General features: G+C 32.6%; 1 long non-coding RNA gene across 1 annotated transcript; it reads right to left on the bottom strand.

Annotated features, from left to right (window-relative positions):
- Positions 1-660: 660 nt before the first annotated feature.
- On the bottom strand, positions 661-11,383 carry LOC123537216 (uncharacterized). The gene is made up of 2 exons (XR_006683489.2): positions 11,219-11,383; positions 661-1,336 (listed from the first exon to the last, which is right to left on the bottom strand). It is a non-coding gene; the product is annotated as an uncharacterized LOC123537216 (long non-coding RNA).
- Between the last annotated feature and the right edge of the window lie 11,109 nt (positions 11,384-22,492).

Below are 22,492 nucleotides of genomic sequence, written 5' to 3'. Positions count from 1 at the left end.
TGATTGACCACCTTTAAAGGTGTTAGATGGATGTGGTAGCTTATTAAGGACTGTTGTGTCGTATTTTCGCTCGCAGATAATGTAGCATTTTGTTTTCTTTTTGTCGTCCTGATGCGAAAGCCAGTGCGACAAAACAACACTATCAAACATTGAACGCGACAGAATGTCAGCTTTATTTCATGTTGGTACGAATTAAATTAACAAAAATGTCGTTTTGGCGCCCGTGTCAAGACGAAATACTTGTTTTGTATCTCGTTGGCGCGTGCTTAGGACGACACAGCCCAAGGTTCTACATAAGCCGCGTGTTCGCCAAGCGACATAATGAAATATTCTAAATCACACATAATAAATAACCTCTTTGAACTATGTAAAGCGCCTTTGAACGTGTTTATCATGATTTTAAATTGGAAGAAGTCCACACATATGTATAAGGGGTCGTGTTTCCACCTAGTGCATAGGTAAATCTTACGATTTGAGTGCAAAGCTAATGTCATGATTAGATCCGAGATACACATATATACAAATGTAGTTGGCTGATTTTTTTCTTTGTACGCAAAACAAAACAGGAGTTGAGGTATCTGTCGCAGTGTACTCACGGCACTCAAGCAAACACTGCAATCACATTCGTAGGGCCAATAACTATAAGAAAAAAAATCCTAATCAAATTTATGTTGTTCATGTTTACTGTAACACTTTGTTGGGTAACAAATAAATAAATACACCAATCAATCAATGAGAGAATTAGTGATCAGTCATTCAGTTAAGATGTTCAGTTGTGAATGTATGTAGTGGCAGGTTTTATTATTCTTTTCTCAATAAAGTGATAAACTCCTTTAATTGAAGGAAAGAGAAAAGAAAGATTGTTTGCAATGATAATCATAAGAGCGCAAAAGTCCAGTATAATGCTTCCAAAGAGTTCATCCGTGCATCATTTGAGTGTCATACAGCTCTTGCAGTATGAATATCTTTTGTAAGCGCCGTTTTTGGTTGCAGATGGATATGTTAATTTTGTTGACGTTGACCTGTTTCCTTCCGTGAATCATTTTCTAAAAGCATCTTTGCATTGCTCGAAGAAGTATTCGTGACACAGACAACAATGTTCGTATCCATGTCCGAAAACGTCACCACAGGCCGCGCATATCGGTGCTAGTTTTTTCATAAGAAACGGGTGTATGTCTTGCACATCACATTTTGCACAAGGTACGCCTGACCCACTTTTTGATTCTATTCTATATGTTGATACATAACCTAGCAACGTCACCATGGCAACTATGACAAGAGTCATTATTTTTGAAGATGATTTTTGCCCGACAGCCTTCATATCCTTTTTGTGTCTCTGCAATGAAAAGAAAGCATGTTAAAGATTTAGAAATTTCTTCGGAGTATTTGAATTGAAGCGTGCATATTTAGGATTTGGACACGTATGGCGTTTTAAATTAGTGTTGTGTCATGTTTTCAGAAAATATACCGTGTGAAGTCTCGCAGAATCATTACAAATGTTTTTGTACTTGAAATTTGTTTCGTGTTTTCCATTTTAAGAGATGTTGTCTCCTGGAACTGACAAATTTTACATATGTTTTATATTCTTGTACTTACCACAGTGTATATGCATTTATAAACATAATTACAGTTTATGGGGAATTAGCTTGGCAACCACCACATGTGAAACAGTTGAGATCTGTTAGTCAGCATGGCATAGATTTATGGAAATGGAAACTAATACAGTAAATTAATAAGTTTTTAATACATGTAGGTTGAAAAGTGATAGAAATGTAGAAACTGGCAATTTGAATATCTTAAGTGTTTAGAAAATTTAAGTTTACTTGAAGTTTCACATGTCACCAAAAACTACTTTAATAGAATGGTAGAAGCAGCTGTGTCACTATATAAAGCTGAATGGAAAACTCTTATTAATTGAGCCACTGGCACAAGTAGACGAGTTGGCAATAAACTAAAGACTTATAAATTACTAAAAGAGGACTTTGTAACTGACGATTATGTGAGTTTACATTATGCATTTAAAGCATCGAGCCTCTTTACTAATAGTGTAGCGCCAATTAGATAAGAGACAGGAAGGTATGGAAACCTTGTAAATCTTCCGTAGAAAATGAAAAACATGTACTTATTCAATGTCGTTCATATGATGAATTAAGGCAACCAATGTTAAACAAAGCATCAAATATAAACAAGAATTTCGTTAATTTATCAGAAGACGAAAAACTACTTTTTGTACACTTCAACAAAGATATGACAATTTTGACGGCAAAACCCTACTACTGTATTCTTCAACTTAGAATTAACATTTTATATAAATATGTTTCATATGCTTAACATTGTATAAAACATTGTATTTTGTCATTATAAATAATGTCTGATATAATATTTTGTTTTACTCTGTAGTATGATTTGGCAATTTATCTAATCTGAGAAGCACAGTTGTCATAATTAGTTCATCCTTGATCTGGTCCAGGGTGATAGCTAATTTTTAAACCATTCCTTAATTGCACAGTAGTCCCCATTTCACTTTTCAGATTCTTAATACCTTATTTTGGTTTTAAGATTTTTTTAACTTTCAATTAGCGACTGCTCCTCAGTTTTATTATATAAATATGTGTTGATGTAAAAAGACGTGTTTGTGTGACTGTGTGTATAGATTATCTGTGATAATAAGTCTCCTGTTATTCAAATTTGAATGGAATTGTACTTTTACTGCGTATGTTATTATAAATATGTTATATATTTGTTGTACAATGATGAGACGTAAATAAAACAAAATAGAAACTTGATTACATGTAGCCAAATGTAATAGTGACACAATATGTCTCACCTTTCGTATTAATATTTGACAAGTTATTCACAGACTAATTACCGAGGTTCTCCCTTGAGGAAGATTTAAGCATCTTTAAGATAATCGTGTCTTGTTTATAGCACTTCAAGCTACGCAGTATTACTTTTCTTGAAACTTGGTTTTAGGTTCTAACATTGCTAAAAGTAGGCTTCGTTAAATGGTCCCTTGCAGACCCGAACATTTCTGCTGAACACAAGGTATATCCTCAATACAACAGTTTAGAAGAAATGAAGAAATATAATTTAGTTTTAAAGCTGGTCCTTTTATTTGAACTAGAATATTGATTGGGAAAGAACTAACTGTATGCAATAAAAATAAATATCTGAAATGGCTTCAATTAGGATTGAATGCTAATTTTGTGTTTTTATTAGGGCATAACCCACATTGGAATCCATTATTCGTATAAACGCAGAAAATAAAATTTCAATCCTCCGGTTATCAGTCTTAACAAAGCTAGGTAGGGCAGCTGAAAAAAAAACTTGCACCCACGTTAAAAGATAAGTATAAAGCTCCTGGTTTTGCTTCGAAATATTATTAAATATTAAATCTAAAGAATATCGTATTGTATTGTCGATTCAGTTTCAACCGTCATCTTTTATGAGGCTTTAATTGTCGATTTTTCACTTTGTTTATGCGTCATATCGCAAGAAAGGGCTGTCCTTTATATTACTGCGCCAATATTGTTTATATGAAAATGAATGTTATTTTTCCTTTTATACAAAATGCATAGTGAATGTATATATCTAAGAAGTAAATGCATTTTTTATGCATTGAGGTGATGTAAACAACATTGGGACTTCTTGCAAATCCGTAAACGAGATACGAAAACGCAGCAAAAATATGCCTGAATATATTTTTACTACAAAAAGCATCACCTTGAAATGTTCAACACAATCACATCTCGATACTCTGTTCCCATTGTGTTAATTTGATGTTCTGTTGTGCTGATTAAATTTGAACACAACGGGTATAGAGTATCGAGATGTGTATGTGTTGAACATTGGAAAGTGATGCTTTTCAGTTGTAAAAAAAATATATTCAGGCATGTGTTTCTTGCGTTTTCATATCTCGTCAGTACATAAACAATCAGGAAATGATCGCAACTAGCAGAGATCTGAAAAGAGTGCTAAGACTGATGAAAGTGAAAACCTTTGGGACTAGGGATAATTGTATGATTAAGTATCAGTTGTTGCAAGCATGTCACTCTCTCGTAACTAGATACAACGAGAAATTCCACGCTGGAATTCCCAGATACTAGTAGCCCACCACTGTTCATGTTTTTATGCAACAAACACAATTAATTACTCGCGTTTATCCATAATTCCCGCAGCATTATGTGAACATTAAATATAGGCTCCTAATGATGATTATTCCGTAAATCATTGCCACGAGGGAGATTAAGTTAACGTCCATTGAGGTCCAATGCTGATGATAATGACCACTGTGGGCCTAGCGACAATATAAAAAGGTTCAACAATGGATGTTCCCGCGATATAAATAAAGCGAATACACACGTGAGATCTGTATCAGTTTCGTCAAGTGAAGCTGAATCGAACAGTTCTAGAATAATTACAATTAACTAATTCATCTGAACCGTCTTCCAGAGCACAAAATATAAACATAACTTAGTTACTGCGAGATTTTTTTAGACTATGTTTTTGCAATGAAGGAACGGAAACAAAATGCCTCAGCATGTCAATTGCATTGACAAGCTTTACCATAATTATATGCGTTCTCCTGAAAAATTCTATTGGACTCATTAAGTCATGATTTTCAAAAGTTAGATAAATTACTGAATAAAATACAGTATTAATACATACCATACCATACGTTACGTTACATTACGTTACGTTACATTAAATTACATTACGTTACGCTACGCTACGTTACGTTACGTTATGTTATGTTATGGAATTAAAATAATCATATGTTATTGAAATATGCTATGGAACTCATTTCCCGTCCAGACCAGGGAAGCTGGCTCTTTGGCTGCTTTCAAAAGCCTGCTGAAAACCCACTTCTTTGTGCAACATTTCGTAAATTGACTAGTATATTTTTCCTCATATCACAGCGTAGAACAGTATTTTATCCTAGGGTCACTTAAATACTTTTAAATATGCATATATCGATATGGTTTACATTCACGAGTTTTGTTGATCAGAAAATGCATTTTTGTTTGTGTTGAATGTGTAATTGTTTGTATTGTTTGAATGTACTCTGTAACGCTCTTTGGTGTACGTGTGCTTGGAAAGAGCCCTATATAAATGTGGTATAATAATAATAATAATATATCATGACAAGTTAAATCATAAATATGTTATTTTGACAAAATTATCCTCCATTTAATACGTTAAATCTGGCTATTGCACTTGGAAAATGTGACTGAAACCAATAAAGGTATTTCACTGGAACTTTTCTGAAACCTCTTGGCTTATACGGCAAGTTTACATAATATACCCTATAACTCTGTCTTTTTATACAAATTGTGCCCCTTTCTAATTGTGATACATACTAGATATTCAAGAGAATGACATTAACACCGCAGAAGGGGATTTAATGTGACTTGTTGTACTTGATTTTTTTCACATTTTTAACGATAGGGGCTTTTCATGAACTTAAGTGAATTCTGCTAAACTGGTGTGGGACAAAAATACAAGAATTAGTTAATGTAATTCGATATAATCAAACATGCTAATAAGAAGAATTGAAAAGCTCTATTGTAAATTTTTTGTCCTGAATCGTAATGAAGACAGGCCTATTTCCTAGTTGTATTTATTTTTTACTACTTATTGCCTCTTCTGAAAGGAATTTAATACTAACAATACACAACAAAAGATGACAATACATGGATATAAAGAATAGAGTAACTATAATTTTGTCTTGAATGTTATAAACTTCCAAACAAAGCTTTAGTGGGTATGAATCACCATCAATGATAGATCTAGCTTCAGTTTATTTCTATTAAAACATGCTAAACTTCAGTCATCCGGGTAGTATTTAATCCGACGTAATACGATTATTTGACGTCGTAATTGACGTCATAATATTCTTTCCCCGGTCCGCGCGTCAACAGTTGTTGAATTACTTCTTTGTCTAATTAACTGGCAAAAATATCGAGCCATGTCAGATGTTATGTTAGAATAACTACATATTATAACATTTCGAAATAAATCATTTTACTTTTGCTAAGAATTTACATGTTTTCTTTCGAAAATAAGGCCTACAATTTTGCCAATAAAACTAAGACTATTCTACATATTTCTATTGCCACCCGATGGATTCCTGAACAGAAAATCACGTCACGAGAATTCCTGTTATGGATTTGTTAAATAGACAGCCGAACCAATGACATGGGTTTTTTCCACTGACACTGTCGATAATACAAGGCCTTAAAGAATGTTTGTGACTTTAGAAAAAAAGTATCTCTATTAATTCAGTTAGGGCGGCGAGTGATTGCTCTCCAATGAATGACATTATAACAAAATATACTTAACTTCGGCATTGCAGACTGTAAATTACATTACAACTCTTATGAGTATTGTTTTCGTTTCTGGGCTTACTTCTGGATGACATATTTTATTACCTTTATATTCGTATCTACTGTATGATTTACTTATTCCAAACAAAATGTTCGAGAACTTCGTGCTAGTTTTGCTTGAACCAAATATAAGTTACAACTCAAGAAGCGACTATAATAAAAGTAGATCTTATTTTAATTATATGACTCATGTATTGTCATAAGAAAATGTTGATTTTGGGCGTAAAGTTTTTTTTTGTTGTTTCTTTTTTTCAGAATTGTACAACACGTTCGTAATATGCTTCCTTAAGATATTTAGAAAGTCTCAAAGAATCCGAGTCAGAATTACAATATATTTCACAAAGTTGTTGTTCATGGCCTCAATAGTGTATGGAACGGTAACGTTTTATTTTTGCGAAAACTTTACCGTTTTTCATGAAAGCTTGGTCCATTTTTGTGAAACCTATCTGGTTTTCTTATGCAGAAGTGGGCACTAACACAATTTTTTCCACTTAATATTTGCAGTTCTTTTCGTGAAAAGCTTTTATGTTTTCGCGAAACATTTTTTGTTTTTCGTGAAAACTCGATACATTTTCGCGAAACTTATCTGGTTATCGTATGCAGAAATATGCCACCATATAAAATAGTTTTAATAGGGCGTAGTTGTGTTCTGCAATGTCATATAATACAGAAACAAAGAACGTATTCTAAGCAACATAAAATAGTTATTTTACGCTCTAAACACTACACTGTCTAATGATGATACATTCCTTGAAAACATATTTCGTGGCATAAGGAAGTCACAGAGTGCAGTAACATTGCCATTAAAGGAACTTAGATGTGCCTTGGTAGTGATTTGTAATATTGCTATTACATCGCATCTATAAACCTTGGGCGTCCTGGTTTAATATGTGTTTAAGTTCAGAACGTTTGAGTACGTGTCACCTGTCTACATCATACCCTGGTACTGGCACACTGTCAGCGCTAGAGCGGATAGGTATTTTCTTGTAATCTAGCTATTTGTCTATGTTTATATTTAAAATCCGTTGAATAATGAACAAGCTGTATTTAAAGCTGACATGAAGGCTAAAATTTCTCATGTTTTGTAGACTTCTATTGTAAACGACGTAATTTGTGGAAAGTTTAAATTGATAACCACATGCCAGTTTTCAGGCTTTTGTTTTGGCTGAGTAAAGTGCACAGGGTAGGACAGTTTAGCGAAATGAAAAATTGCGACACGGTGTCCAGAAAAAATAAATTTTTTGAGCGGCAACGCTGTTCAGCGACACATTTAATAGATACCACCCAACACCCACCACCAAGTGACAAAACGTTCTTTTTGACATTTTGGTTTGTGGATTATCTTTCAAGAGCGATATACCGCTCCTAAAATGAAAATCACCTAATCTAGGCATTTTTGTAATGTAATTACTTATATTCACTAAATCATTGTATTAATTTTAAAAACTAAGTAACAAGGAAACGAGGAAACATTTCCCTATTTAAGTATTCGATAGTGCAGGATGTGTACTTGGTATACGTGTGATACTGGATAGTTGTCATACCGTGAACATCAAATACACTGTCTATAACGAAACGGACTCAGACTAGTTTTGTCATACCAGAATACAGAGAGTTCAGCTGTTGCGTTTGTAAGTATTTATTGCATTCTGTTTTCCTATTGTTTCCACAGTTCAGTATTAATTTTCAACGTGTCCTTAATGAATATAGAACTACGTTTCACACAGTGAGTACTGCTTCATCTTGAAAATTGATTTTAACAACTATTCAAAATTCAAAAGTTTCTAGAGCTATCATGGAGATACACACACACTGAATGCCATTAATGTAAATCAATCAATGGTTAATAAAAAAAAGTACACATTCTAGAAATTCTAAATCGTATTAATATTAAAATGGTTTAACAGCTGAAGTGTCAGTGAAATTTCCACCTGCCCTTAATTTGCATTTGCAAGGAAGGGTGATTCCACGTTTCAAAACTTGTTATAAAATTCTGATAAACGTTACTGACTACTGAACCTTTTCAAATTGATAATTAGTCATTTAGTCATCAGCTTAATATTAAGTAATAATTTTTTAAATAAAATGAAACTATGAATATTACACATTTTTTTTTCTTTTGAAGATTTTTTTCACAAGAGAGATGAAAATAGTGTTTCAAAAATTTCACTGATATTGCATGTTTCATGAATATGACTATAATATCTATCATGCAATAAAACAGAACTTGATATGCATGATTTTACAATAATGACCACAAAGCATCAACAATTAAAACTAGAAATACACGTATGCCCCCACTATGTGATAACAGGATACAAAAGTGTAAGTCCTGTGATGACACTTTGACAATAGAACATGTATACTGTAACATAGACCTTTACGGTAGGGGTAGGGGTCTTGAACGCAACACATCTTCTTGTTCTGGTGGTTATTTTTGCCAAGTTATTGCACAATCCGACATTGCAAAACAAACAATCCGACATTGCAAAACAAACGATTTTGTGCAAGGACGGATGAACGGACGGACGGACGGACGTACGAACAGACAGGGCTTACAGAATTTTAATGGTGGGAGCATAAAATATCCACAAGGTAATGTGCATGCTAAGTGGGCATATGAGAATACGAAATAGTTAGTAGCATAGATTTAAAGATGGTTAATCAGATTTTGATCAAGTACTAAGTTTGTTCAAAAGTTTGACAAATGATCATTTACACATACTTCAAGTCTTGTGTAAAAATTTCTCTGGAGGTATTTTTTTTTAATTTGTTTTGCCTGTCTTGGTTGCCCAACCAAGATATAGTTATTTTAGCATATGTATAATTAAACAAACATAATATGCATAAGAAACCATATGACTATGAGAACTATTGTGTTATATTTGTCAAGCATTTATATTGAAACACATATATATATATTTAGCCGAAATTCATTAGAAATGTAACTTTGTAAAAATTTAATTAACTCCCTTTACATATCTTAGTTGTCCAACCAGGATAGATTGAAACTATATGAATATATTGTTTTAAAACTTGACTTTTGTTTCAGATTGTTAAAATATCTCAATATTTATCAAATGCAAGTATAAATTAGAAATTATATTGAAATCAAAAGCAATAGTCTACATTATTAATACTTTCGTATTTAAGGTGAGTAATTAAAAAAATCATGAAAAATAATAAAACATACATTTCTAAAAGGGATCTAACTCTATGACATGAGTCCCTTTGTTCCTCAAATATGTCTTTAACAGAATATACTAAAAATAAAAATGTCCGTTGTACATGTTGAATGGGATAAATAACATGTTTTAGTTCAGTCTTGATTTCAGTACATTCTTGAAAATGTGCAAATAATTAACAGACCTTGTCCTAAATAGTTGTTAACATTTTCATTACTAACAAATAATATTTAACTTCAAATATATGGAAGCAAGAATGTAACTAAGTACTTATATAAAACCCCTTTTAAATTATATTAGTCAGTATTAAATGAAATTTTAACATTCAATAAACACAAGTTTTCTAATTTAGTAACGCTTGTATAGTATTATCTAAGAAAAACTTGCAATAACATCAACTTTCAAAAAGAATAATACAAATATCATTTAGTTTTCAAATTGCCTGTTCACTTTTGTTCTGACAATAAACGACCTTGGTGCAAACACAAATGTTATTGTAAATGCTTCTTTTTGTACATACTTGATGAGCAGCTGAACAGTTTATTGTATACCAAGGAAAGGAAATTTCTTTGCTCACCAAACTATCTATTCTTCTTCATTTTTGTGGAGTAAGTTGGTTTTTACCAATTTATTTTTAGGTCGATTGTGAACTTATATAAATCACTTTCGACACCTCATTCCTGATGGAAACCATCGCCACGAGGGTACGAGATAAGAGCAGCCATTTTCCCTTTTAATGTTGAGCGCCAAGCAAGGGAGCTAACTGGTACCATTTTTACGTCTTTGGTATGATCAGTTTTGTTCTTCTCGGCTTCGCTGCACAGCCGTTTTGATTTTTCATGTTCTATATATGTATATGACATGTTTACGCGTAATCGATCAAAATTTAATAAGATACTGATTGTATGGACACATCGCTTGAGAAACAAAGTTTACTGCACATTTTTGCTTCATCGCTAGTTGTCGTTTTAGTTTTAATTTAGATTAAACCTGCACGAATTTTCATGAAAAGGACATTCAGTACACTGACAGAATCTGATGTTGTTATGTTCTTAAAAATAGATACAATTTAGACAAATAATCAATTTTTGGGTACAACGTTTCAAACATGTTTCTTATCATTAAATTATAGTTATATCTGTTTGTAATATGTTTCTTTTGTTCTTGGAAATTAAGTAAACTTTTGTATGTTATAATCTATATTTCTTATCTATAAAATGGCGATATCATAAGCAGTATACGTAAACCTATTATAATTTAATTTTCAAACGTTTACAAGATATATGAAAAACACAAACCTTATCACAGATTTCTGAAAACCGTAAGATATTTTCATAATTGTTCTGTGAATATGTCTAAAACTGGTTACTTCTTTGAATGAACAATGGGATTCTTTTAAACAAAAAAATCAACAATCCAACTAAAACGAAATACAGCGCTATTTTTGTATAAAGTATGAAAAGTTAGTAAGGCATATATAAATTATACAATTATTCGAACATTTCTATGTGGACCTTTTGAATAGTTTACGTTTAAAATTGGAAATATTTAAAAAATAATGCAAATAAATGCATGAATAAAAAGTAAATACAGGAAGAAAGAAAAAAAAACTACATAAAGAAAAATAAACTTAAACAAGAAACCAACCTCGTTACTTTTTCGTCAGTTTAACAACCAATCCGTTTCTCCACAAAGTGTTACAATGTTTCCAAGCACGCGATCCTGTTTAGTGCCGTTCTATGTTGTCATGTCCGCTAACCAATGGAAGCAGTGCAATTTATACACTCTATCAATATCCGCGAAAATAACGCCTGCTAATACGACCTCTTCTCCTTTGCAATTGCACCATCGAGAGCTACACTCACGTTGTTCTCGTGTCACTTATGGGGTTTCTTTTTTCCGTTAAAGGTGGGTGTTCCAGGAAAAAACAAGATTGTTGTTGTGGGCTTGAATACAGTCTGGTATTAAGGGGGGAAATATTCAGAAACAGTAATTAAAAAAAAACAACTTTAAACTGTCTTTTTAATGTGGGCGCCACGTGTATAATTGTTAAGTTTTGAGCAAAAGATTATTGAAAATGTATCTTTTTCATTCTTTTACAATGATTGAAATAACAGAAATTGTAAGGAATAAAACATCAAGTATGTAATTCAATAGTAGAAAATTGAATTAGTTTGTTAGTTATTTTCTCGCCGTATGTGTATAAATAGACGGTTATATGAACAATACAAAATATATATTTTGTGGTTATTATAAGGTATTAGTCGGTGTCTTTGAGCAGTATTAATATCATTTGCAGAAACCCTGACATTTAAACCAAGGCCATGTCTATTATTTAACTGTTTTATCGCAGGAAAACCTTTTAAGATAAAAAGGTTGACAATTAGATTAGTAATTCATTTCTTATTTTGTATTTTTTTTAATTCACTCTTTAAATCCCAGGAATATATTACAAATTATCAGAAGTATTTGACTGACATCCACCTTTTAAGAGCACAGGTGTTCAGGCCGAAGAAAATGTTGTTGTTTTTTTGTGTGTGTGTTTTTTTTTTTGTTTTTTTTGTTGTTGTTGTTGTTGTTGTTGTTGTTCATTTTAGCAGGGGTTGAGGCGGGGTTCTTAAGACCAACAGTGAAGAGATACTACCCAGCTTTAAAGACCACTAGTTTAATTTCTAACTCAACGTTAAACAGTTGTGAATGAAGTCTGCTTGCACATAAAAACAGCGCTTTGGCTTTTTCAAGCATGGTATTTATAGTCGAACCTGTGCTCGAGACCACCTGTGATCGCGGACCATCTAGCTCGTCCGCGCGAAATGGTCTTCTTATGATTGTTAAAGGGTACTTCAAGCAAAGAAACGAATACGTGTATCCGACTTATACAAACGTGCACTTTTACTGAATTATCTATTTAACGCTGTATTTTTTTTTCGCACTTGTCTTTCTATCAATATTTGATATAGATTTGCTTTTGCATGAGATTTTCGCGTCCCTATCTTGTAAATATTGTTCGTAGGCAAGACCATAACAACGTTATTTCCCTTTAATTGAACAGTTGTTGAAGAACACAGGTATAGGAGGCCTGTTTGATGTTGTTATTACCAAGGAGTTCAGGTCTGTATCAGAATCATTGTCAAATTGTAAATCAAGACTTATAAAAAGATCTGATCAGTATGGTGATATCACTTTACTTGCGACCACAGATCGACTTCTGTTTGAACCCATTTGATTTTAATATGTTTCCCGAATCAATGAAAACAACTCGTCATGGGACATTTTTTGATGTTAAACAAACAGGTTATTATGGAAAGAGGTTGTAAAAATTTTTTACGACGGAATCGACATATTCATGTAGACAATTTATTATACATGTACTACTGTTTATAAAACGTATTAGTTTTATATGTTATTCCATTAGCTGTTTACAACTGGTTGAAGAAATTGATTTGTGTGTGGTGGTGAGGTGGGAGTTAGGAGGGGAGGGAAGAGAAGTCAGATGGTAAAATTATCTACATAATGTCTATACATTATGGTTTCTTTAACAAGTCTAGAGGTTTTGCAGGCGAAGACAATTTATCAAGTACACAAATGTTTTACTGTTATGTAAAAGAGAGCCTTGGCGGACCCTGGAAGTGACAGGTATTTCTGAAGAGCAATCACCATCTAAGATGAAAGTCAAATAAAAGCCGATGCCTTTATTGAACGATATTTGACATTTTTTATCAAAATACAAACCTGAGTTTTTCTTCTAAAAGTAAGGATAGTTTTAGTGAGAAAAAAGATTTTAAACAACGACAAAGTGCAGCAAATTAAAGGAAACGCTGTGTATCACAAATATAGTTTTAGCACTAGTAAATGTTATACTTGAGCTTAAATATGATGGAAAATGTTTAAGCTGGTTAGATAAAATCTTCTACAGTTTCGATGCAGAATGTTGTTAGTTGCCATGGTTAAATAGATGAATCTACTATTAATTCGATTCGCAATGTTGTAAGATATTTTTAAGATCAGATCTTCTACATCTTCTACATGTTTGTAAGCTGCTTAGATCAGATCTACTATAGATTTGATGCGAACTGTTGTAAGCTGGTTAGATCAAATCTCCTACATGTTTGTAGCTGGTTAGACCAAATCTCCTAAATGTTTGTTAGCGGTAAGATCAAATCTCCAACATATTTGTTAACTGGTTAGATCAAATCTCCTAAATGTTTGTTAGCTGGTTAGACCAAATCATCCCCTTCATGTTTGTTAGCTGGTTAGATCAAATCTCCTACATGTTTGTAGCTGGTTAGACCAAATCTCCTACATGTTTGTTAGCTGGTTAGACCAAATCTCCTACATGTCTGTTACTGGTTAGATCAAATCTCCTACATTTGTAGCTGGTTAGACCAAATCTCCTACATGTTTGTTAGCTGGTTAGATCAAATCTCCTACATGTTTGTTAGCTGGTTAGATCAAATCTCCTACATGTTTGTTAGCTGGTCAAATCTTTTACATGTTTGTTAGCTGGTTAGATCAAATCTACTACATGTTTGTTAGCTGGTTAGATCAAACTTCCTACATGTTTGTTAGCTGGTTAGACCAAATCTCCTACATGTTTGTTAGCTGGTTAGACCAAATCTCCTACATGTCTGTTACTGGTTAGATCAAATCTCCTACATTTGTAGCTGGTTAGACCAAATCTCCTACATGTTTGTTAGCTGGTCAAATCTTTTACATGTTTGTTAGCTGGTTAGACCAAATCTCCTACATGTTTGTTAGCTGGTCAAATCTTTTACATGTTTGTTAGCTGGTTAGATCAAATCTACTACATGTTTGTTAGCTGGTTAGATCAAATCTCCTACATGTTTGTTAGCTGGTTAGATCAAATCTCCTACATGTTTGTAGCTGGTTAGACCAAATATCCTACATGTTTGTTAGCTGGTTAGATCAAATCTCCTACATGTTTGTTAGCTGGTTATACCAAATCTCCTACATGTTTGTTAGCTGGTTAGATCAAATCTACTACATGTTTGTTAGCTGGTTAGATCAAATCTCCTACATGTTTGTAGCTGGTTAGACCAAATCTACTACATGTTTGTTAGCTGGTTAGATCAAATCTCCTACATGTTTGTTACTGGTTAGATCAAATCTCCTACATGTTTGTTAGCCGGTTAAATCAAATCTCCTACATGTTTGTAGCTGGTTAGACCAAATCTCATACACATTTGTTATCTGGTTAGATCAAATCACCTACATAATTTTAGCTGGTTACACCAAATCTCCTAAATGTTTGTTAGCTGGTCAAACCTTTTACATGTTTGTTAGCTGGTTAGATCAAATCTACTACATGTTTGTTCGCTGGTTAGATCAAACTTCCTACATGTTTGTAGCTGGTTAGACCAAATCTCCTACATGTTTGTTAGCTGGTTAGACCAAATCTCCTACATGTTTGTTAGCTGGTTAGACAAAATCTACTACATGTTTGTTAGCTGGTTAGACCAAATCTCCTACATGTTTGTAGCTGGTTAGACCAAATCTCCTACATGTTTGTTAGCTGGTTAGATCAAATCAATCTACTACAGATTCTATGCAAAATGCTGTAAGCTTGTAAGATCAATTCTTCTTTATATTTGCAAGCTAGTTAGATCGAATGTACTACAAAATCGATGCGAATTGTTGTAAGCTGGTTAGGTCAGAGCTCCTACAGATTCGTTCGATTTTAAATGCTTGTAAGCTGCTTAGCTCGAATCTTCTACAGATTCAATGCAAAATGCTGTAAGCTTGTAAGAGCAAGTCTACAGATTTGATGCGATACATTTGTAAGCAGGTTAGATCATTTTGTTTTACAAATCCGAAAGATGCAAGCCTCGTGGAACAATTTTAAAGTGAACCTTAAATCGAATGCTACCGTACACATATTAGAAAAAATGTCGTTTTTTCAACACAATGAATTTGACTTCTGGGAATTTGAATTAAATCTTAACGTCCCTTTAAAACCATTCAGAGAGTTCTTTATTTTATTAATGAAATCTGGTATCACAATTATTGCGTATGTGACCTCTCATTAATTTTATAAAGAGGTAATATTTTTGTCTAGTCTAGACACAACAATTTTTGTTGCATTTTAGCACTTGTACTATAGACAAGTCTCCCAGGGTTCGGGTCCCACATTTTTACAGAGGTGGGCAGATTTCCTTCTTTGATATTTCTTTTAAATATATACATGTATATTCAACATTAATAAGTTAAGTAACTCGTCTTTAATTAATTCAGCGATATGCCAAGAAGTTCATCTGCTAAACTTACTTTACTGTGTGATCCGCAAAATCTTTACCACAGCTTTTCGTGAATTTCGGCAATATTCAGATATTACTTGCTCAGCATTCTAAAATCATGTAAATAATTACTCTTTCAATATTAAAGGTATCCAATGCGCACCTTTCATTAAATAGGTTGGTTTCATATATACCAACTTTACATGTCGAAAATCTTCATCAAATGAATTTACTTTGTTTGATAATATAAGTTAACATATTTAATGATCAGTTGTTAAAAAATCTTCCAGTCTTTTTAGACATAGTACATATCTATACTGCGCTTACCTATACATGGTGTATGTGTATGTACTATTTTAAAACTAACATATGGTACTGTGTATACAGACAAGATGTTAATTTTACATAGATACTACAAAGTAACTGTTTTGAATTCTGGCCTCATAAATCTTTAGGGATAATGAATATGTTAAGTATTATTGTCCAAAATGTATTTTCTCCTGTGTGAATTTTTGGCCCCGATATAAAATGTTGGGTAGGTTATAGTTCCACCGGCTTTATAAAATTCTGCTTTAGAAATTTAATTCTATCTGCATTTATGTGACAAACGGTATGCGTCATCATTGAACTAAGTCCGCATTGCCAGTGCTAATGATCTTAGTATTAAACTTGATTTTGCCCGGAAGTTGACAAGCTCTCTGCAGCCAATAAAAACGTTGTTAAGTGACAAGTTATTTTTACAGTGAAACTAATTTTGTAAAACATCTTTCGATTGGATGATGTTTCACGAAACAGGTCAATGAAATATTGTTGTGTTTTCAGGCTTTCATGAAAAGGGATATTTTTGTATTACGTAGACAGTCAATCGCAACATCAACATAATGGTTTCTGACTCAAATCTGATACAGTCGGTGAGTAGACCAATTATGCTTTTTCTATCGTTGAAACAGTGTTAGTTTTTCTAGTAACATTGCACACCGTCATTATGTTAATTTGCCTGACTGCACAGGACACTACTGTATTCGTCGTCAAATTCCAAATAAAATATAATAAAATAATAATATTAAATATATTAAGTATAAAGTTTATTTGATAGTGAAATATAATTCCACAATTAGAAACTAGTTCCTTTTGAAATATTTGTTGTGCCAATTGAATAATACACATGATTGTTTCATCGTTGATTCATTTAAAGTCGAAGGAAGAGTAAGATAATAAAATTTTACAAACTGGCATTTCTAATGAATTTTGGCAAGATATTTAACCATGCAAATTTTTGACAAATGTAATACAATGGTTCTTTTGTTCATATTATTTCTTAGGAAACGTGTGTTTGTTAAATTTATACTTATGCTGATATAGTTCTACCTTTGTTGGACAACCAGGGAAGCAAAATCAAAGTTAAAGAATACCTCCTCTGTAAAGTACAACATAAATTAAATATTGCAAATTAAATTTAAGCAACTATGTTCGTAATTCTTTTAGAAAATTTAATATAAATTTCAATATAAACGTTTATCAAAAGTGGACTATTTCTTTTGATTTTAATATAATTTCTAATTTAACTACTGCATTTTTAGGTACTGGAATACTTCAACATCCTGATTCAAAAGGCCAACAATAAAACAGCACATAGCTTCCGAATTAATTTATTTCCTTTCTATCTTTATTGTGCAACCAAGATAGGTAATGGGAGATAATTATAGTACTACAGACGTGCATTTCTAATAAAGTTCATATAAACATGTAATTGTCAAAGAATATATTAGTATAATATAATAGTTCTGATATTCATATAATTCTTTAGGTAAAGTATGTTTATTAGATTTATAATTTTGATAAAATAGGTCTATCATAGAAGAGGAATTCTAACTTGTATTAAGCGCTCAGTGAAATCAAATTAGTACAAATGATCTGTTGTTAAAGTTTCGCACAAATCCAATACATCGCCAAAATCTGATTAACCAAAGTTAAGCGCTCAGTGATCATGAGTAAGAGTAAGATCAAATATGAGCCTTTTGAACAAATCTATCACATAATCAGAATTCGATTATCTACTTTTAGAAAAACGGTAGTTTTAACTTTTAACATTTGGAATAGGCCTCACGATTCTTTAATTCTTTAGAAGAAATATATATCTCATATTCGATTCATCTATCAAAAAGGTTAATAATATAAAACTGAAATATTCATGTAGTTCACAAATATATCATCATAATCCGTTTTTTACTTATTTTTCAAATTTTTGCTAGCGGATAGATTTTTTCGAGAACATGCCACTGCAGAAACTGCTACATTTTATTGCCCCGTCATTCCCTTTCCGACACTTTTAAGTGCCAATTTTAGTTAATTCTGTTTATTTCAATTTTCTCATGTCATTGATATTGCTAAACGTGGTGTCGAAAGCGACTTCTTCTATGATACCTGTTTTTGCAAAAAAACAGGGGTACGCCTAAATAGCGGAAAACACTTTTTTTTTGCGAAAAACACTTTAAATAGCAAAAAAAGCTCGGCATTTGTTTATTTCTTAATTTATTTACATGATTGTTTTTTCATATCGGAAATAAGATTAATAGATTAATAAATACGAAATATGAGCTTGATATATCGAAAATTGGTGTAGTTATTAAATGTTTTAAATGCGCACAATGAAAAAATCTTTTTCGCTATTTTCACATTTGATATTTAATAGCAAAAAAAGTTCGGCGTTTGTTTATTTTTTAATTCATTTACATGTTTGTTTTTTTCATATCGTAAATAAGGTTATAGAGTAATAAATACGAAAAATGAGCTTGATATATCGAAAATTGGTGAAGTTATTAAATGTTTTCAATGCGCATAGTGAAAAAATCTTTTTCCGCTAATTTCACATTTGTTTATTTAATAGCAAAAAAAGCTCGGCGTTTGTTTATTTTTCAATTCATTTACATGTTTGTTTTTCATATCGTAAATAAGGTTAATAGACTAATAAATGCGAAATTTGGCTTATATATCGAAAAATGGTGAAGTTATTAAATGTTTTCAATGCGCACAATAAAAAAAATATGTTTCCGCTATTTTCACATTTGATATTTAATAGCAAAAAAAGCTGGGGCGTTTGCTTATTTTTATAATTTATTAAACATTTTAAAGCAATAGTATCATAAATAATGTATATAGACTCATATGTACGATACTTGCCCATGATATATCGAAAATGATGATGTTATTAAATGTTTTCACAGCGCACCATGAAAAACTTTTTTTCGCTATTTTCGCCTATGATGTTAAGTAGCAAAAAAGCTCGGCGTTCGTTTATTATTTAGTTTATCAACATGTTTTTTCATAAATATCATAAATAATGTTTATAGACTTATTTGTTCGATACTTACTATATCGAAAAATGACGAAGATATTATATGTAACCTGTCTTTAACGCACCATGAAAAAAAAATCTTTTTACGCTTTTTTCGCATAGAGTACCATAGCAAGAAAGCTCGGCGTTTGTTTATTATTCAATAAATCAACATGTTTTATTTAATTATCGTAAATAATATGTTAATAGACTCATATGTATGTTATTTAAGCATGTTATATTGAAAACTGATGTAATTATTAAATGTTTTAAACGGCACCATTTTCGCATATGAAATATTATGCGTATAATAGCAAAAAGTCAGCATTTGTTAAAGTCGATAGACAGACAGAAAGACAGACAGACAGACAGACAGATAGATTGTTCGTGGGCCGTGAAATGTTATTCATTCAATTAAAAAATAATTATGTCAATATGAGCAAGTGACCAGTAGTCTTTTTCGTGAGGACTATGTCAGATATTTTTGCATACAAAGTTGGACGAATACTGTGATCTGCTGACTATGTCTGTGCATGCCATTGATCTTTTGTCTTATAAATATCTTTTGTCTTACTACAAGGGCAACACAAAGAAACAGATTACAGTACAAAACAGGTGGGGTTCTATAGATTGTTAATACTCCTGTCAGTTTTAGTTTTTTTCAGTTCCCAGTCGCTGCCATTTATCAGTGATTCAGTTATAAAAAACTATAGTACAAACATGTTTTGAACTGAAACCCTGTTAAAACGATTAGATAAGTCTACATGTTATGTAAGAAGTCAACAAGAACACAATGCTTTTTTAAAAACAATATTTAATGGTTGACTTGGCATCATAATCTTATTCAATATATATTACATCTTTAATAATCATACAAATGGTAACTGTACTAGCTTTATCATTGTAGAATCAGAATTCAAAATTTCAAGTGAAAAAGTATGGTACCAATAATATACACATATACACATATTAATAAGTCTCCCATTTTATGTAATAAGTCACAAAAGAACAAATGCATTAAAACAATATTCAATGGTTGGCATCATAATCTTATTAAACTTTATAGTATATTTTTAATAAATTATACAAATGGTAACTGTTACTAGTACTTAGCTTTATATTGTAAAATCAAAATGTAAAGTTTCAAGTGAAAATAGTATGGTACTAAATATATACAAAATTATACACAATACTAATAAGAAAAGAGAACCGCACTAATCAACTTTGACGAGGCATTATTGTATCAGTTTTGTTTTAGGTCGGTGCGAATCACGCAAAGGGCCTGTAACTTAATGTTACAGTCCTGTACCGACTTTTTTCACTCTATAAGTCTACGTTTTGGGACTTTGACGATGGTGTTTCGTGAACGTTCTGCGCGTTTCCTTTTTTGTTGATTACATTTTTTTCCAGCCGACGGTTTTGTAATCATAGTTCTAGTTCCATCTGACGTTTGTTACTAAATTAGGGTGCGACTTACCCTTATCAGTTAAGAACCTTGCTTCCCGTTTTTCTCTTAAATTCTTGTGTTATTTCACCCCAGCGACTTATTTCAATGGAGGTGATGCGCGAACTTTCGTGTAGGACAAAGTTTCCATATCCCCTTATAGCTCGACAACGTTCAATCTGCTCACCAAGTACAATGTCTTTCAACATTCTAAAAAATTCGGGAAAGTTCTTTGAGTTGCCACTGTTTTGCGCGCTTCAGTATTGATTGGCACTCTCGCTGTTGTTGTTAGCCCAGTTAGGTGAAATCCTTCCAGACTGTGATGGCTCTATTATGTGTGTTTTTTAACATTGGAAGCATTTTCGACTCCCAATAACTCTTAAACTTTTTATCACCTTCTTTCACTCTCTGATCGTAAATTTTCAATTTTAACACCAATAGCACCAACTTGTAATTTAATGTGTCAATATCTTTGACTTCAGTTATTCCTTAGTACCAAAGATGTCATCTAAATGTCATCACGCTCAGTTTTGTTGTACCCAACAGTACCCTCCATGTAATGAGTTGGTCTTTTTAGATGCCGCGTAATAAAACGTGAGTACATCCTGGGAAACAACGTTAATTGGCAGTTTTGAAGGCGGTTCTTCATCACTTCATTGGTCACTTGGGTAACTCTTCATCGAAAGATTGTCGGCATTTGATGATAAATGTTGGTTGAATTTGTTGATGAATTTGTGTGGACATTGTGGGTCGGGGCAGTAGGGTGTGTTTTGCCTTTCAGTCTGTCAGGACATGTCTTTATAAACATGGGTGTTACATGAAAAAGCTCCAAGATTAAAAAGTTTATCTATACTAAAACAGCACCACCTTCTACACAACAAAAATCTTAATATCTTTATTTGCTGGTTTGTGTATAACGTTATCAACGGAAATTTAAAGGGTCTTCAGAAGGGTGTCACGTTAACAAAATCACTTTTTTGGTCATTTCCTAACAGCTTGAACATGATCAGCGACATTTTGTGTTTTTTTCATGTGGTGGTTTTTTCTCCTTGTTAATTGGTATTTAGTTTTCTAAGCAATTTATCGTTTCTTTGTTTTTCAAAATCGTCACTTTTTTCTCTATTCATTTGTCGTTCTACGGTTTTCAGGGGATTTTGTTTCAGTCTTGATTTCAATTTTTCATCACTGAGTTTTTATTCTAATGTACTTTACATTGCCATTCTCATTTTAACGCGACCAGGTACTGAAGCGGCGGAAATGTCCTACATATTCAACAACGGCAATGTTCGTTTGAATATACAACATGTTTGCTGGACATTTTTCAATCCATGAAACTCGACGTTTAAACTGTTCTTTACCGGGGGGTGATCTTTTCAGTGTCTGGTACAATCTATGAACTTCTAGTATGTTTTCTTCAGTCGGCTGTGGTTCAAAACTCACAAACTCGCGTTTTCCTTTCACTTGTTTCATTGTACCATATTTAGATTCTCGTTTCAAAATCGTCACTAATTTTCCAGCATTTTCTACATAATATGACACGGGGGTTGTGCCCTTCTCCCAAGCTCCACAGTCGTCCCACACGGTCGAGCGTTTTCCCATCTTTGCGTTTTTCAACATTATCCGAGTTGTTTATCAAAAAGAAGTAACCTTTCTTTTCTGCCCACTGGAATTTCATTTAATACACTATGTGATCCTTTGTGCACACTGAGTGTCTCTTTAAGGTCCATGAATTTATTACCAAGAACTCCTGGGGTGAAACTTACGGATTGGGGTTCCAATAAACTTTCATCCATATTGTCAATGTCAGTGTCAATAACAGAGTTTTCAGAGCTTTCGGTGTTTGAAATTGTCGTACCTGTTTCAACCTTTCAGCACCCATGAGGAAGTCG

This window comes from Mercenaria mercenaria, chromosome 17 (assembly GCF_021730395.1).
Source record: "Mercenaria mercenaria strain notata chromosome 17, MADL_Memer_1, whole genome shotgun sequence".
Lineage (NCBI taxonomy): Eukaryota > Metazoa > Mollusca > Bivalvia > Venerida > Veneridae > Mercenaria > Mercenaria mercenaria.
The sequence above is the reverse complement of the archived record's forward strand: the minus strand, read 5'-3'. Positions and strand labels throughout refer to the sequence as shown.